Here is an 18,125-nt window from a genome sequence, read left to right on the forward strand (position 1 = left end):
GGAGCAAAGAGAAATAAAGTGTCTTGCTCAAGAACACAATACAGAGCCCAGTCTGGGAATCAAAGCCACAAATATCTCCTTTGGTCATGACTGACCATGGGATTGCACTTAGAAAGTTTCCCTCCAAGGCACAAGTCCAGGCAAGGTTGTTTATGGAAGTAGCGTTCATCTTTGTTTCCTTCTTCTTTGTTATCTAATTAAATTAAAGGCATAGCAGTGAAAACGAAGAGATTCCCATTGTTATTACATCCATTTTCTTCTCCTATATATATATATATATATATATATATATATATATATATATATGTATATGCATATATATTATGTATATATATAGGTGCAGGTGTGGCTGTGTGGTAAGAAGTTTGTTTCCCAACCACATGGTTCCAGGATCAGTCCCATTGCATGGCACTTTAGGCAAGTACCTTCTGCTATAGCCTTGGGCCTACCAAAACATTGTGAATAGATTTGGTTGACAGAAACTGAAAGAAGCCTGTCCTGTGTGTGTGTGTGTTGATTTCATGTTTGTCCAACATCACCATTTGAAAGTCAGTGTTGGTGTGTTTGTGTCCCTGTAACTTAGCAATTTAGCAAAAGAGACTGATACAATAAATACCTGGGTTTACAAGAAAATAAGTAATGAGGTTGTTCGTTCAGCTTAAATTCTTCAAGGTGCTGCCCCAGCATGGCCACAGTCTCATGACTGAAACAAGTAAAAGATAAAAGATATATATATATATATGTGTGTGTGTGTGTGTGTCTTGTCTTATTCTCAGTGAAATGCATATAGTGCACAGCTATTGCAGTGTGGAGACAGCTTTCTGCGCAGCTGTGCTAAATCAAGAGAGGAAACAAAAAAAAAAATTATTTAAAAAATTATAGAATAAAATAAAATAAAATAAAAAAGTTATTTCAGGTTGAGAAAATAATGGTTTTTGACATTGGAACAAAATGACATGGTTGATTGACTTTATGAACTTTATCAAACCCCAAAGGATAAAAGGAAAAAAACAACAACAACAACAACAAAAATATTGAAGTTATTGACATTGGTGAGATTAGAACCCTTTGAAGTCAGAAAGTTTGACAATCAAAAGTTCAGCAATATATATTCAGTTAGATACAGGCATGGCTGTGTGGTTAAGATGTTTGTTTTGCAGCCAAGTGACTTTGGGATCAATCCTACATTGCAGCACCTTATGCAAGTGTCTTCCACTATAGCCCCAGGCAACCCCAAAGTCTTGTGAGTGGATTTGGTTGAGACTCTGTGGAAACTTGTCATCTATGTATAACAGATTCCCCAGTTGGTTTCAGCATATGTGTGACTGCTGAGAAGCTCCTGGTTTTGGGTAAAAGAAAACACAGAAGGATCAGTTAATTATAATTTTATTCAACATATCCCCCCTCCTAGATTCCCACACTTAATGCAGCTGTCCTTCAGTTATTCGAAGCCCTGTAAAAAGAACTTGGAAAGTTGAACCTCCAACCAGGCCTTTCACAATACTTTTAAAGCCAGGAAAAAAACCATAAGTACTGGGCACCAGTTTGCTCAATCAAAACCCTTCGAGATGGTGCTCCAGCATGGCCCTGCATTCCACTAACTAAAACAAATAAAAGAATAAAAAGATTAGTACTTCACCAGGACAGACCTAGGGCTAAACAACATATATATGTGTGCGTGTATATATATATATATATATATATATATATATATATATATATATATATATATATATACACACACACACACACACACACACACAGGAGAGGGTGCTGAAAAGTTCTTGGCTTTGGGTAAAAGAAAATACAGGAGGATCAGTTAATTATGATTTTATTCTACATATTCCCCCCCCCCCCCTCTCAGATTCACACACTTATTGCTGGTGTCATGAGAAGAAGCACCAGTACACTCTGTAAAGTGGTTGTCAAGCTTGGAGCAGTTTTTTCAATTGTCAGTTCCTGTCAAACTGTCCAAAGCTTGCCAGCATGGAAGACAGACATTAGATTATGATGATGATGATGATGATGATGATGAGATACACATGATGCCTTCATTCTTCAGCTGTAATCCAGTAAAAAAAAAATATTATATTTCAGTTTTTTTTTAACTAACAAGTAAATGATTCTAAATTTGGTTTTTCATTGCAACAAGGCTAAAAAGTAATGACCTAGTTATGGGTCGTTTTTAATTTATATATTTATATATATATATATATATATATATATATATATATATATATATATATATCAGTAAGCCCATAGATGCAAAACAAGGTGGTAAAAATAGTACTTGAATACCAAAGGTAGAGTAATATACTATCTATAAAAGCCTGGAAAAATCTTCACAAACTGTTACTCAGAATTTCATGTAACCATTCATTAGACAGTTGCAGTGTGTGTGTGTGTGTTATTTCTTTACTACCCACAAGGGGCTACACACAGAGGGGACAAACAAGGACAGACAACCGGATTAAGTCGATTATATCGACCCCAGTGCGGACTGGTACTTATTTAATCGACCCCGAAAGGATGAAAGGCAAAGTCGACCTCGGCGGAACTTGAACTCACAACGTAGCAGCAGACAAAATACCGCTCAGCATTTTGCCTGGCGTACTAACGTTTATGCTAGCTCGCCGCCATGTGTGTGTGTGTGTGTGTGTGTGTGGAGGCATGTGGCTTAGTGTCTCGGATGTTCCATTTATGATAATAAGATTGTGGTTTTGATTCCTGGAACAGGCGATGCATTGTGTTCTTGAGCAGAACACTTATGGAGCTTCTACCTACGTTGCTCCAGTCCACTCCTGACTGGTGTCCCATCCAGCGGAGGATAAATACACCACAGACTCTAAGGAACCAACCAGCCTTATGAGCCTATCGCTTGGAAAGAGCCTTTGGACTTTTTTTTTACTTATCTATGTATATGTATTTATGTATCTATGAGTTTTCTTTGAGTTTAATTTAAGTTCTTCTTGACAGAGTTCAAGCTGGTTGCTAACAAAGCAACAAAAGCTTTTGAGTTAAGAAAGTTCCTGGTGTTTGTGAATCTGTGTTTGAGTTGGGGAGTTGCTTGAACTGTCAATGCATACAACCAAGTATGTGCATCTGTTCACATAAGAATCGCACTCTTTTACTCTTTTACTCTTTTACTTGTTTCAGTCTTTTAACTGCGGCCATGCTGGAGCACCGCCTTTAGTCGAGCAAATCGACCCCAGGACTTATTCTTTAGAAGCCTAGTACTTATTCTATCGGTCTCTTTTGCCGAACCGCAAAGTTACGGGGACATAAACACACCAGCATCGGTTGTCAAGCGATGTTGGGGGGACAAACACAGACACACAAACACATACATACATACACATATATATATACATATATACGACGGGCTTCTTTCAGTTTCCGTCTACCAAATCCACTCACAAGGCTTTGGTCGGCCCGAGGCTATAGTAGAAGACACTTGCCCAAGATGCCACGCAGTGGGACTGAACCCGGGACCATGTGGTTGGTAAGCAAGCTACTTACCACACAGCCACTCCTACGCCACAAGGAGAATTTGTGGAATGTCTTATGAATCTTTACTGTGCCACTAATAGATTGGATTTGAAGAATCTGATTCAGCTTCTTTTACTCTTTGTATGTGAAACCAAATCTTTTTAGGTATTTGTGAAAAATTTGTTGGTACATAACCTAATGCACCTATGATGACAGGTACTAATGAGAATTCATAATGAGGGTAGAAGAGCAGTATGTAGGTAGCAACTTTAGAAAGCCTTATCAAGGGTGACATAAGAATGCAGACACAGTCTTTCTGCACTTTTAATATGTGGTTACAAGGGGACAGAATATCTTGACAAACCATTTGACTGATTGGGGACCACTCCTCAGAGACAACCTGCCCAGCTTCCATTCCTTCCCCATTCAAGAACATACATCAACCACAATATAAATGAGCCATGCCAGAGCCCAGCACCACAGTGGATAACCTAATTTATACATTTCTACTTTTGGAGGCTTGTCTTTCATTAAACAATATCAATTTCATACACAACACAGCACATTTCATCATGAATTTGCTTGACATTTCTTTTCTCAGCTCTTATTTTCCATATGTATCACATGTCCATATTCATTGCAGTCTTCTTGCTTGCACAATAAATGCATCTCATTCAGCTTATAACGTTTTTTTTTCTCTTTTCCTTTCTGTTCATTCAGTTGTGCTTTATCATTCATAACAGTCACATTACATATATATATATATATATATGTATGTATATTATTTTTATTGTTATTATATATAATATACATATATCACTATGCAGATATCAAGACCTCTTATAGAGATATTTTTATCCAAGATACACTGGTTTAATATATTGTATTTTGAAGAGATATTTCTTCAATGAATATATTATAAAATATCATAAAATATCAAATGTTATTATTAAGTCTAAAAATGGAGAGCTTCAATAGATATGAATTAATTAATTAATTGATTATCATCATTACTTACAGTTGTTTCATTCCACATCCAATTTAGATTACAAAACATAGGAAGGGCATTGGCGTTAGGAAGGGCAGTAGAAACTCTGCTAAATCAGATTGGAGCCTGGTGTAGCCATCTGGTTTCACCAGTCCTCAGTCAAATCGTCCAACCCATGCTAGCATGGAAAGCGGACGTTAAACAATGATGATGATGATGATACCGTGAAAAGAGGTTACTTTAAACACCGGGGTAACTTTGAACAAAATATAATATTTTGTCTCCTCTTTATATCACAGCTCAAGGTCGCACAGTAACACAATTTAAAAACAATTTTCCTTCAGCCGAATGGACTAATTCATTTTTAAAGCGAAACAAATCCCAATTAGCATGACGCCTGTGCCAAAATATCAAAAGATTCAGAGCATGTTTAAGTGCCACAGAAGTATCCTTGTACTTCCAGCACTTAAAAGTGATTCTTACAGTTGATAGAAAACTTATCCCTCCAAATAACATATTCAACTTTTGAACATAAGTGAAAAAAAACATTACTTTTCAAAGTAACCCCAAATCATGGGGTTCTTTGAACAGCGACAATTATATAAAGAAAATGATCAAATATTAACTGCAACTTATTTTTATTTCATATATCAGTTTATCTATTTAGTCCCCCAAACATAGTCAAATTTAGTTAAGATTGGAAAAAAAGTTATGAAATTATTGTAATAAGAAGTCTGAAACTGTTCAAAGTACCCCGCTTCATGGTGTTCTCTATATAGAACCCACTTGAGGGATATGAAAGTAGACCTAGGGGTAAAACAGCAGCTTCCCAAAGTTATCTAGACAACTCTGAGGCCAGATGTAGTTTTGTGGTCCAAAAAAGCAAAGAAAATAATCTTGATTGAGCTTAATGTCCTGTGAGAAGAAGGGTTTGATCGGGCCTTTGAATAGGAATGTGCCGAGTCTGAGAGCCTTCTGCAGGATTGCAAGGAAAAGGGATGGCAGCCATGGCTTTTCCAGTGGCTGTAAGGGGTTCCCTGCCTGGCTGGTATGGAGGATGCTAACAGCCTCTGGAATAGAGCGAAGGGTTGCTGTACACAGGATGGGAGAGGCAGCAGAAAGAGCCTCTTGTTGGTTATGGAACAAGAGAGAGCATTTAAGATAGAAGATAGAAGATGAGCAGGGATTGGCCATCTCTGCTGACCCACCAGTGAGAGGGTTTTGCGATTCAGGGTCGAAATACCTGATGATTGTTGGATATCACCTGATGACATCAATTCCTCCTGGCCAAAACTGCATTGACTTTGGTGAATGGAAAGGAACAATCTTCTTCTATGAGTTTTCAATAACAAATATACACATGCACACACACACACACATAGATCCATATACATAAATATATATATATATATATATATATATATATATATATATATATATTGATATTATGATATTTACTTTGCATTATATTATACTTATTTATTGTACTTTTAATTATAATTTTTTTCTATATGTGACAGTGGATTTTCATCGATGAGTTCATAGACCTTGGTTCTTTTCCCTAATACTATATATTAATATATATATATATATATATATATATATATATATATACCCACACATATATACAAACATACACACACGACTGTGTGTGTGTGTGCGTGCATGTACATATGTATATATCTATGTGCATATGTATATATGTATACACACACACACACACATGCATCTGCATGCACGCACGCACACATGCATACCCACCTCAACGTGGCACAATACACCTGAATGAGCATTCCATGCTTTGCATCTCATGTGTTCACATTTCCTGTTCGGTGCTGATGCATTTGTTTATGCATTTGCGTTGTTTCATGGAACACAAGTTGGAAAATATTAGAATACATCACGTCATAATGATAAGGAAGAATTGTCAGCTATGAGCGCCATCTTCGAGATAACAGACTGTTTTTGGAATTCTTCATTGATTTTGTTTTTTTATCACATTTTATTCTTTAATATTCTTGTTGTTTTGTTTAATTTCGTTTCGTTATTTGTCCTAGAATTCTCTTTTATTATTTCTTCCATTATCCGTTTTTTTTTTTTTTTTTGAAAGAAACAAGGAAAATAAATAAAAGAAATTCTTCGGTACAAGAAATATATAAATAAATAAACACACAACCAACTAACTAAATGTAAAACTAACTAACTAGATAAATATTACTTTCCGTTGTCGTTTAGTAGATACATAGCAAGTCAATTCCTTTTAGCAGATATCGGTAGAACTAAGAACAGTCTTAGTTAAGCACACTTTGTTCTTTACCGTATTACAGCCAAAATGGTTGTTTTGCAAAGAAAGAATATATCTTGGAAATAATTCCATCTCCATGCAATGGCAACTAATGTTGCTGTGCACGGAGATGGAATTATCATCATCATCATCATCATCATCATCACCATTATCTTCATCATCCTTCTTCTTCTTCTTCTTCTTCTTCTTCTTCTTCTTCTACTTCTTCTTCGTTCTGTTTTGCAGTTGTTGTTGTTGTTCTTCTTCTTCATTCTGTTTTGCAGTCGTTGTTGTTGTTGTTGTTGCTGTTGTTGTTGTTCTTCTTCTTCTTCTTTCCCCTTCTTTTTCTTCTTCTTTCTCTTTTTTCTTCTTTCCCCTTCTTCGTCTTCTTTCCCCTTCTTCTTCTTTTCCTTCTTCTTCTTCACCACCTTCTCTTTATGTTTATTATTGTAATCGTTGCTGTTGTTGTTGTTGTTGCTATTGATCGGGCCTAACTACTCAACCGACAAAACAGTATCAATTCGCAATACTCTGTTGTCATTTATGTCTGCTAATTTCTGTCAATGTTGTGATAAACAACCAGCATTACCTAATAAATAGCTATAGTGATGGAAAAGGGAGAAAAGGGGTTAAGGGAGAGGGAGATTTGGCTGCTACTTCTGGTAGATCAAGCAACTGAATTGACACACAAGCTCTCTCTCTCTCTCTCTATCTCTCTATCTAACTATCTATCTATATATCTACCTATCTACCCCTTTTCTCCCTTTTCCATCACTATAGCTATTTATTAGGTAATGCTGGTTGTTTATCACAACATGGACAGAAATTAGCAGACATATGCAGGTGGCATATAAAAAACACCCTTCAAATGTTGGGCGATATACCATACGTGAGAAGACCCGTCAAGCCAAGTAAAACTGTAGTCATGGCTGATGCCAGTGTCACATAACTGGCGCCCATTCTAGTGGCAGGTAAAAAGCACCCTTCAAATGTTAGGTGATATGCCGTGCTTGAGAAGACCCATCAAACCAAATGAAATCGTAGTCGTAGTTGATGCCAATGGCACGCAAAAAGCACCCTTTGAACATTGGGCCTCATAGAAGCAGTGATAAGTGACCGAGTCCTTTGGCGATATACCATGCTTGAGGGGACATATCAAGCCAAGTGAGATCATTGTCATGGCCGACATCCATGCCAGTGTAAAGTGGTTGGCATTAGGAAGGGCATCCAGCCATAGAAACCATGGTAAATCAGATTGGAACTTGGTGCAGCTCCCCAGCTTACAAGTTTTCAATCAAACCATCCAACCCATGCCAGCATGGAAAACGAGCATTAAATGATGATGAAATTTTAACAGTAAAACCTTATGTGGACCCCTAAGGGTCACATGGACTCTGGTTGAGAACCAGAGCAATGAAGTGAGGATGTTCTGCTGGATATGTAACGTTAGTATGTCTGAATGATGATGGAACATGAATTGGTTGACAAGAAAACTAGGAAGAAGAGAGGAACCAGCTGTGGTGTGTGAGAGAGGAGGGTGTTCTGGGAGAGTCATGTAATGCTTAGAGAGGATAAACTGTCGGGGAAAGAAGTCATGTGGTCTCCATGTGCCATGTGGGTGGAAAGTGTGGAAGAGATAGACTGAGAAATGCATGACAAAGGAGTGATGAAAGTTGATTTTCACGAAGTTGGAATCTTGTGAAGGAAATGAGAAAGAGTTGCAATGAATAGCAAGTTATCATGTTGGAGAAGACCCATCTAATTTACACAAACAAAAAAAAAACATGGTAAAATACTGATGATGATGATGGTGGTGGTGGTGGTGGTGGTTATGACGATGATGGTGGTGGTGATGGTGATGTTGACGAAGATGACACAATTACATTCACTTCATAACCCATTTCTCCCTCTTCGCGTATCCAATGTCTTTTCAGTAGTTATACATCCTTGCCATCATCATCATCATCATCATCATCATCATCATCATCATCTTCATCATCATCTTCATCATCATCATCATAATCACCATCATCTTCTATATTCTCCTAACACTCATATATTGCTCATGTACTCGTATGTGTATGTGTGTGTATGTGTGTATATATATATATATATATATATATATATATATATATATATATATATATACAGTACATAAAGCAGGATATAAAGAAGCTGCAAAAATAAAACAAAACGAAAAAAAATAACTATGAAAATGAAAACAAAGAAATCAATAAATGAATATATATATAAATGTATGTATATATATATATATATATATATATATATATATATATATATATATAAAGATGATAAGAATCCTCTCTCTCTCATAAGAGAGCAATATTATATTTATGAGAAAAACTGGAGTAAATATTGATTTAGGTTTGTATGCCTGTGTGTCTGCAGGGGGTAGGGGGCGGATTCTGCAGGAGTCTGGGATGCAGAGATGCAACTACTTGAGGTAACAGAAAGAAGAAAAACAAAAAAAAAAAGATAAGAAACCATATCGCTTTATTCAAATTGTTTTTTTTTTTGTTGTTGTTGTTGTTATTGTTAAAGAACTCTACCCCTTCTCCTTTGCCCCTTCCCCCTCCCCTTCGCCTCACCAGATCTGTAGAAATTTTACTGTTGTTGCTGGAACGAATCTGTCTGTGGAAGAAGACTTTACCACTGAAGTAGACCCGATGCATTGATGAATTCTCAAGTCTGATTCTGTATTTTACACACATACACACGTTTAAACATACATATAGTTACCTACGTATACACATACACACACTCCTTTTATATATATATATATATATAGATAGATAGATAGATAGATAGATTGATATATTTATCTATCTATCTATTTATATATATATCATCATCGTCATCATCATCGTTTAACGTCCGCTTTCCATGCTAGCATGGGTTGGACGATTTGACTGAGGACTGGTGAACCATGTGGCTACACCAGGCTCCAATCATCATCATCGTCATAATCATCATCGTTTATTGTCCGTTTTCTGTGCTGGCACGGGTTACACAGTTTGACTGGAACTGGTAAACCAGAGAGCTGCACCATGCTCCAGTCTGTTTTGGTTTGGTTTCTACGGCTGGGTGCCCTTCCTAATGCCAACTATTCCACAAAGTGTAGCAAGTGTCTTTTACATGTCACCAGTACTGGTCATGACTATAGTTTCACTTGGCTTGATCTATCTTCTCAAGCACATCAAATTGCCAATGGTTTCTAAGCAAAAAAATTACATTTCCTTGAGATTAAACAGAATGTCATGTAACCGCATGAAACACGTGGCGTCAGCAGTAAGTTCCAGTAACAGGCCCATAGGCAGTTAATGTACTGAAACGGTTGAGAAGTACTGTTCTATACAGTGGTATCAAACCAAGGACCTCATGGTTGTGAAAGAAGCTTCATAAACATTCAGCCTCATCTGTCTTTATAAAACATAGATTAAAGATGAATATAAGTAAATTTAGAAAGAAGAAAAAAAAATAAATAAAGAATTTAAGTAAGAAACAGTTTTTAAGAATGAAGAATTAAAAAAAAGCTTGTTGACAATAGGAAATAAAATTGAGTTTCATGAAATTAATTAAATAAAATCTAATTAACTGGTTAATTAAAACTGATTGTGTAGTATGTTATTTATTTTATTACTTATTTTCAAATAGCAGTCATTGGCCATTGTTGATTTTACTTGTAGTAAATTAATTGAGGAGATTTCTGATGGTAATTCTTGTCTAATTCTTGATAAAGTGGTCAGCTATGACATTTAAGAATTTTTTTTTTTTTCAGACTTGGAATTTTTTATTTCATTGTTTCAGAATTTAAATTTTATAGCTGTGTGGTTAAGAAACTTGCTTTGTAACCACATGGTTTCAGGTTCATCCCCACTACTGTATGGCACCTCCTTGAGTAAGTGTCTTTTACTATAGCCCCCTCTACCACCACCACCACCACCGGGCTGACCAACACTTGCCTTCTGAGTGGATTTGGTACACAGAAACTATGTGTGGCGAGCTGGCAGAAGCGTTAGCATGCTGGCAGAAATGCTTAGTGGTATTTCGTCTGCCGTTACGTTCTGAGTTCAAATTCTGTCGAGGTCGACTTTGCCTTTCATCTTTTCGGGGTCAATAAATTAAGTACCAGTTACACACTGGGGTCGATGTAATCGACTTAAACCCTTTGTCTGTCCTTGTTTGTCCCCTCTATTTTTAGCCCCTTGTGGGCAATAAAGAAAGAAGAAACTATGTGGGATCCCTGGGATGGACCCCAAGAAGGCATGGGACGAAGTGGTGAGAAAGGATCTTCAGACGCTGGGCCTCACTGAGGAAAGGACAAGGGACCAGGAGTTGTGGCAATTTCCTGTTCTTAAGAAGAGACATCAAGCTAAATAAAATCTCTGCCGTCCATGCATACAGGCTTGTCCTTTACAAGTGCCAGTGCCAGAAAATGCACTCGTGCCAGTGCTGCATTAACACAACTGTGCCACTGGTATGTAAAAGGCACCCAGCATACTGTGCAAAGTGGTTGGCATTAGGAAGGGCATCCAGCTGTAGAAACCTTACCGGATCAGATTGAATCCTGGTACAGCCTACTAGCTTGCCAGTCCCCAGTCAAACCATCCAACCCATACTAGCATGGAAAACGGACATTAAATGATGATGATGATGATGATATGTATATCACAAATCCACTATAACATAATATGTAGTTGTTTTACCCAATGAATTCTGTAAACCCCAATATTTCAGATAAACTGAGACTTATAACAAAGTAAAACCTTGATCAAGGCCCAAGTAAACATATGAACCTTGTTTACCCAAATATAAAAATAAGCAGTTAAATTAGACTTAGTCTCATAGTAGACAATGGATGTACCAACAAGGCTAGGGTTACAATTGGGGATAACACCAATAAGCTGAAGAACACAAAAATACACCAAAGAACAAACTAAAAATGGAATGCATAAACAACAATATAAACATCACAAAAAAAAACTAATTTAATCTAAATAGACAAAAGCATGCCATCATCAGCCACTATATTGGAAATCATTATGGTTTTGACTCCAAGCAGTCCCATTCAATCAAATGGTTTATTAAAACATCAAAAAAAATATTTAAATGCTGCTTGGTAATTACAAGGCATAACAAAAATAAAGAAAAAAAAACACCCATGTGATAGAATTGCGGCTCCACAACATATTAGACAACATATTTTAATGTTTGTTTTTATGTTATAATAAAAGCATATGTACATTAAACTGAAAGATTTCTCAATACTTTTGGTGGAGTACAAATTTTATCATTCTTTAACAAGAATATTATTGACAGACACTTTGAAGTTTCAGACAGCTAAGACCTCATTTAACTGTGGTATATTTGAGTTCATCTTGGATTTATATAATGTCTGTTAAGTTAAAATTTTCTGGGGTAAGCTGAGTAATAACTGTAGGGGAGGCTGTGATGAACAAAAGCTATGTAAAGCAGAGATGAACTCAAATGTCTCATAATCCGGTGATGACTTAGCTGGCCAAAACTTCAAAGTCACTGTCGAAACTATTCTTTACTGCAGACCAAGTTAGCAGGGTAAAGATTGACTATCAGGGAAATCCAAGTCAGCAGATATGAAGACAACAATTCAAATAAACACATAAAGACCTTGAGTTTAAATGTACAAAATATATAGACATGTATGCATGTAAAAAGAGAAGGTAGATTTAAATTTTCACATGATTAACAATGAAGTATAAATAAATATATATATATATATATTTATATAGAGCAAACTTATTCAGATTACTTAGACTCAATGGCATTGTAACACTCTCTCTCCTCTCTAATTCTTTGAGTCTATGTAATCTGAGTAAGCGCTATTAAAATATATATATATATATATATATATATGTACTTGATTGTTAATCATGTGATAATAATATTAAGTCTGCTTTCTCTTTTTACATTTATATATTTTGTACATTTAAACACAAGGTCTTTATCTGTTTATTTGAATTATTGTGTGTGTGTGTGTGTGTGTGTGTGAAGGCATGTGGCCTGGTGATTAGGTTGTTGCTTGCATGATTGCTAGATCGTGGGTTCAATTTCCAGACCGGATGGTGTGTTGTGTTCTTGAGCAAAATACTTCATTTCATGTTACCCCGATCCCCCTTTTGATTGGTGGGTGGGTGGGTGAAATGTTGGCCTGCTTGCCTAGCCAGCAGGGTGGCGTCATTTGAAGGCTAAAATGTTGTAAAGTGCATTATGACCAGTTATGTGTAACAACATCTGATAGTCTGGTCAATCACATAATCATGTGATATATACATTCATATACTTGCCCCTTATGATGTTGTCTGACCCCAGACCTCCCACCTTACACAACCCACCTTTTCAACTCTTTTCCTCCCTTTTCCTAAGCCCTATAAATAATCCCTCCCACCTTTCCTGTTCCCTCCCACACTCCCCCAACCCCTCCTCTTAATAACCCTCATCCCTCCATGTAGATTCTCATCTATTCCCTCTTCCATGCCCAGTAAGTTTACCGTCTTCAATTCACCACAGGGAAAGAGTTCACTGTCATCAATCCACCGTAGGGAAAGTTCACGTCATCTATCCACCGCAGGGAAAGTTCGCCGTCATCAGTCCACTGCAGGGAAAGTTCACCGTCATTAATTCACTGTTTTTTTGTTTTTTTTTCAATAAAATAGTTTTTAACTATTAATAGTGCGATACTTTGGATATATTTCTTCAGTAAACTTTCCTCGCTGTGAACTTTCCTCATGGTAAACTTGTCCTGCAGTGAATTCATGGTGGTGAACTTACCTGTAATCCCCTTTTTTTGATCTCCTGTTATAGGGGCCACTTTATGGTCTTAGCTTTGACAGTTACAAAGCAAACATCATGAGTGGCAGGGCCATGATAAAAATAGCACCCAGTCAGTACACTCTGTAAATTGGTTGGCATTAGGAAGGGCAGCCAGCCATAGGAACCGTACCAAGTAGACACTGGCACATGAGGTGATCCCCCGACTCATCCAGATGTTGTCAAATCATCCAACCCATACCAGCAGAGAAGTCAGGCATTAAATGATGATGATGATGGTGATGGTGATGATGATGGCGCTGGTCGTGGTCATGGTGGGCTTCTTCACACTCTCAGTCAGCTAAATTTTACTCACAAGGCACTGGTCAGCCTGGGGCTATAGCAGTAGGCTCTCACCTTAAGTGGCTCATATGTGGGACTGACTGAATTTGAAACCGTGCTGTTGTGAAGCAAACTGCTTAACTGCATAGCCATGTCTCTGCTTATATTCTTTAATTCTACAATTCTTTCCACACTATTCTTTAATTCTACAATTCTTTCACACTGTAATTCTCTTAATTTCTATAATTCTTTCATTCTATACTAATTGTTCTCTCCTCTTTCGTTTTTAACAATTTTCATATTCATTACATCAAAAACCAGAAATTCATGAGCAAAATTCTGCTTTAAAGAGATGATAATAATAATAATAATAATAATAATAATAATAATAATAATAATAATAATGATAATAATAATAATAATGAAAACAAAGCAAAAGAACAATAATTTCAAATTTAATAAGGAATTCCAATGAGATTTTTGTACAAATTAAATTCTCTTGATGATGTTTCAATTTTTAATGTACCAAATGAAATATGAAAAACAAATGAAAAAAAATTTTTTTTTTTAAATTCATAATGTTATTTAAAAAAACAACAAAAAAAAAAAACAACACAACATCATACCTGTTACATATTTCGATTATTTCCAAAATATTCATGTTAATTTATAATAACAATTTATTTCGTTAATGTTCGAGTGAGTGAAATCATAGACTTTGAATCAGTTTTAAGAATTATGTCATCAGCATAACTTGATTTGCTGTTAAGAACAGTCAAATATGTTGTAATGATCGATGGGTTTTTCTTTTCTTTTTTTTGGTATTTTTTTTTTCTTTGTGTGTATGCACAACATGCAAATAAACAGATTGCTGCTGTTTATGCCTTAATTATTATTATTATTATTATTATTATTATTATTATTATTTTTGTTTCATTTTGGGCAGAATAGTCTTCATGTCATTTACGAATAATTGTCTTTCTTCATTTGCTCTGTTTTTTTCCTTTCCTTTCGCTTTTATATTTTCACCTCCCTCTCCCTCTCTCTCTCTCTTCCTCCCTCTCGCTCTCCCTCCTCTCTCTCTCACTTGCTCGCTCTCCCCTCCCTCTATTCCTCCTCTCATTCTCTCTGCTCCTCTCTCTCCCTCTGTCTTAATCTGTCTGTCTCTCTCTCAACCTTTTTCTTGTTCTCTCTCCGTTCCTCCTCTCTTTCTCCTTCTCCTCTCCCTCTCCCCTCTCTCTTTCTTTCCTCTTTCCTCCCTTCTCCCTCTCTCCTCTTTACCTCCCTCCCTCCCTCTCTCTCTCCCTTGTCTATCTGTCTCTCTCCCTCTCTCCCCCTCCTCTAACTCTCTCCTTTCTCTCCCTGGCTCTTCCTTCATCCTCTCCCTCTTCTTCTTCCTCTCTCTCCCACTTTCTTTCTATTTCCCTCTCTCTACTCTGCCTGTCTATTTCTCTCTCTCTCTCTCTCCTCCTCTCTGTCCTTTTCTCTCCTCCTCTCTGTCCTTTTCTCTCCTCCTCTCTGTCCTTTTCTCTCCTCCTCTCTGTCCTTTTCTCTCCTCCTCTCTGTCCTTTTCTCTCCTCCTCTCTGTCCTTTTCTCTCCTCCTCTCTGTCCTTTTCTCTCCTCCTCTCTGTCTCTCTCTCTCCTCCTCTCTGTCCTTTTCTCTCCTCCTCTCCGTCTCTCTCTCCGACTCTCTGTCCTTTTCTCTCCTCCTCTCTCTCCCTCTCTCTCCAACTGTCAGTCTCTACATCTTTCTCTCTCTTTCCTTTTCCAACTCTTCTCTCCTCCCCCTCCCTCTCTCTCTCTCCCTCTCTCTCTATCTCTCTCTTTCTTTCTCTCTACCCTGCATCATTAACATACTTCACATGATGATGTGCAAAGGAAGTCTAAATTATAATATTTGCAGTTTTGCTTTTTTATTTTAAATTTTATTTTTTCTTTCCCATTTTTAAAAAAAATAATTTTATATTTATTTATTTATTTATTTATTCATCATTTTTTTTCTTCTTGTTTTATTCACTTTAGAACGAAACCTGTCATCATCATCATCATCATCCCTTCTGTGTTTCCAAGGAGACCGCTACTATGATGAAACTGGGTTAAGGTGTCCTATCAAGGTGAGCTGAGCGTCGTCCAGGTGAGAGCATTCATGCATTGCCATTGGTGTTTACTGAATAAGTCAGCAGGTACAGGGTACCGAGGAGGGGAGGGGGAGGGAGGGGAGAGGAGGACAGAACGAGAAAGGGAAGAGAAGAGGAGGGAGGATGAAGAGAAGAGGAGGAGGGGGATGAAAAGAGGTGGGGGAGGGTGAAGGGAAGAGGAGGAGGGAAATTGGAGAGAAGAGGAGAGAAGGAGGATGAAGAGACGAGGAGGTGGAAAGATGAAGAGAAGAGGAGGAGGGAGGAAAAGAGGTGGAGGAGAGAGGCAGAAGAAGGATAGAAGGAAGTAGAGAGAGAGGAAGGGGGGAGGGAGGAAGGGTGAAGAATGAGGAGGGGAGAAAGGAGGAGGAGGAGCAAGGGAATAAAAAAGGTGGAAGGAGAGAGGGGAAGAAGGAATGAAGGATAGAGGGGAGGAGGAGCAAGAGAGGGAAAGAGGGGGAGTGAGGGAGGAAGAAAAAGAGGCAGAGGGAAGAATAGGAGGGAGGAGGATGGTGGTGGCAGTGGTGGTGATGGGGGATGTTTGTAGAAGAAGAGAAAGGAAACACTGAGGATGTTTGTTGAAAGGTATTGGTTTCTCAACTGAAGTACCAAGACCCAGTGGCATAGCTTGGGTGTGAGCTACCCCAGGTATGTGTGGGTGTGTCCCCCACCACTGCTTGACAAGTGGTGTTGGTGTGTTTATGTCTCTGTTACTTAGCAGTTCAGCAAAAGGGTCCAATAGAATAAGTACCAGGTTTTTAAAAAATAAATACTGGTGGTGGGGGGGTCGATTCATTCAACTAAAATTCTGTAAGGCTGTGTGCCCCAGCATGGCCACAGTCTAATGACTGAAACAAGTAAAGGATATTCTTCACATCTTTTTGCAAGCTCTTCCATTTAAAATTCTAACTTTTAATCCCACCAAAATTTATCTAGGAAGGATTATCTCTCCTTTATGAAAACTGGTCACCAGGGTGCACCATGTGTTTTCCTAAAAATAGATAATTATTCAACAGAAATTCATTGTTTTAATTTTTTAAATTCTTTTTTACTTGTTTCAGGCATTTGATTGCGACCATGCTGGAGCACCACCTTAAAGGGTTTTAGTCGTACAAATTGACCCCAGGACTTGTTCTTTGTAAGCCTTATTCTAGTAGTGTATTTTGCGGAACTGTTAGGTTACGAGGATGTAAACACTCCGACATTGGTTGTCAAGCAGTGATGGGGTACAAAGACAGATGCAAAGACACACACACACACACAGACAAACACATTCATATATATATATATATATATATATATATATATAGCAATAATAAATCTCTGAGCGAGATGTTAACAGTAGCAGCATGACATCGTGAAGTATATTTGCCACCTAAATGTGGCTGACTCAAATGGGATGATGCTACTATAGTTTATAGCCCCAGGAAGATATGTATATGTGTGTGTGTGTGTGTGTGTGTCTGTCTGTTTTTGTCCTCTCCACCATCGCTTAACAACTGATGTTGGTGTGTTTACATCCCTGTAACTTAGCGGTTTGGCAAAAAGAGACCGATAGAATAAGTACTAGGTTTACAAATAATAAGTCCTGGGGTCGATTTGCTTGACTAAAGGTTGTGCTCCAGCATGGCTGCAGTCAAGTGACTGAAACAAATACAAGAAGAATAAAACTCACACACACACACACACACATACACACACGCATAGGTGCATGAGTGGTTGTGTGGTAAGAAGCTTGCATCCCAACTTCACTCTCCTGTGTTCTGTCCCACTGCGTGGCACCTTGGGCAAGTGTCTTCTACTATAGCCTCAGGCTGACCAAAGCCTTGCGAGTGAATTTGGTAGATGGAAACTGAAAGAAGCCTGTCATATATGTATATGTATACATTTATGTGAATGTGTCTTTGTGTCTTTGTTTGCCCCGCCACCGTCGCTTGACAACCGGTGTTGGTGTGATTACATCCCCATAACTTTGCAGCTCAGCAAAAAGAGACCGATAGAATAAGTACTAGGCTTACAAAGAATAAGTCATGGGGTCAATTTCTTTAAACTAAAACCCTTTCAGGCAGTGCTCCAGCA

The 18,125-nt window shown here is 37.6% G+C and overlaps 1 protein-coding gene across 4 annotated transcripts in view; it reads left to right on the forward strand.

The window, feature by feature from the left end:
- Nucleotides 1–18,125, forward strand: part of LOC106871347 (uncharacterized) — a 103,362-nt gene that overhangs the window by 32,555 nt on the left and 52,682 nt on the right. For 3 of the 4 annotated variants that reach the window (XM_014917749.3, XM_052975921.2, XM_089340250.1), the window contains one exon: nucleotides 15,934–16,045. The gene's annotated coding sequence lies outside the window, so the exon portion shown is untranslated. The remainder of the gene's footprint in view (nucleotides 1–15,933; nucleotides 16,046–18,125) is intronic. The other variant, XM_014917750.3, reaches the window with a different exon arrangement.

The sequence above is a fragment of the Octopus bimaculoides genome, chromosome 23 (assembly GCF_046866305.1).
Source record: "Octopus bimaculoides isolate indiv1 chromosome 23, ASM4686630v1, whole genome shotgun sequence".
Classification (NCBI taxonomy): Eukaryota; Metazoa; Mollusca; class Cephalopoda; order Octopoda; family Octopodidae; genus Octopus; species Octopus bimaculoides.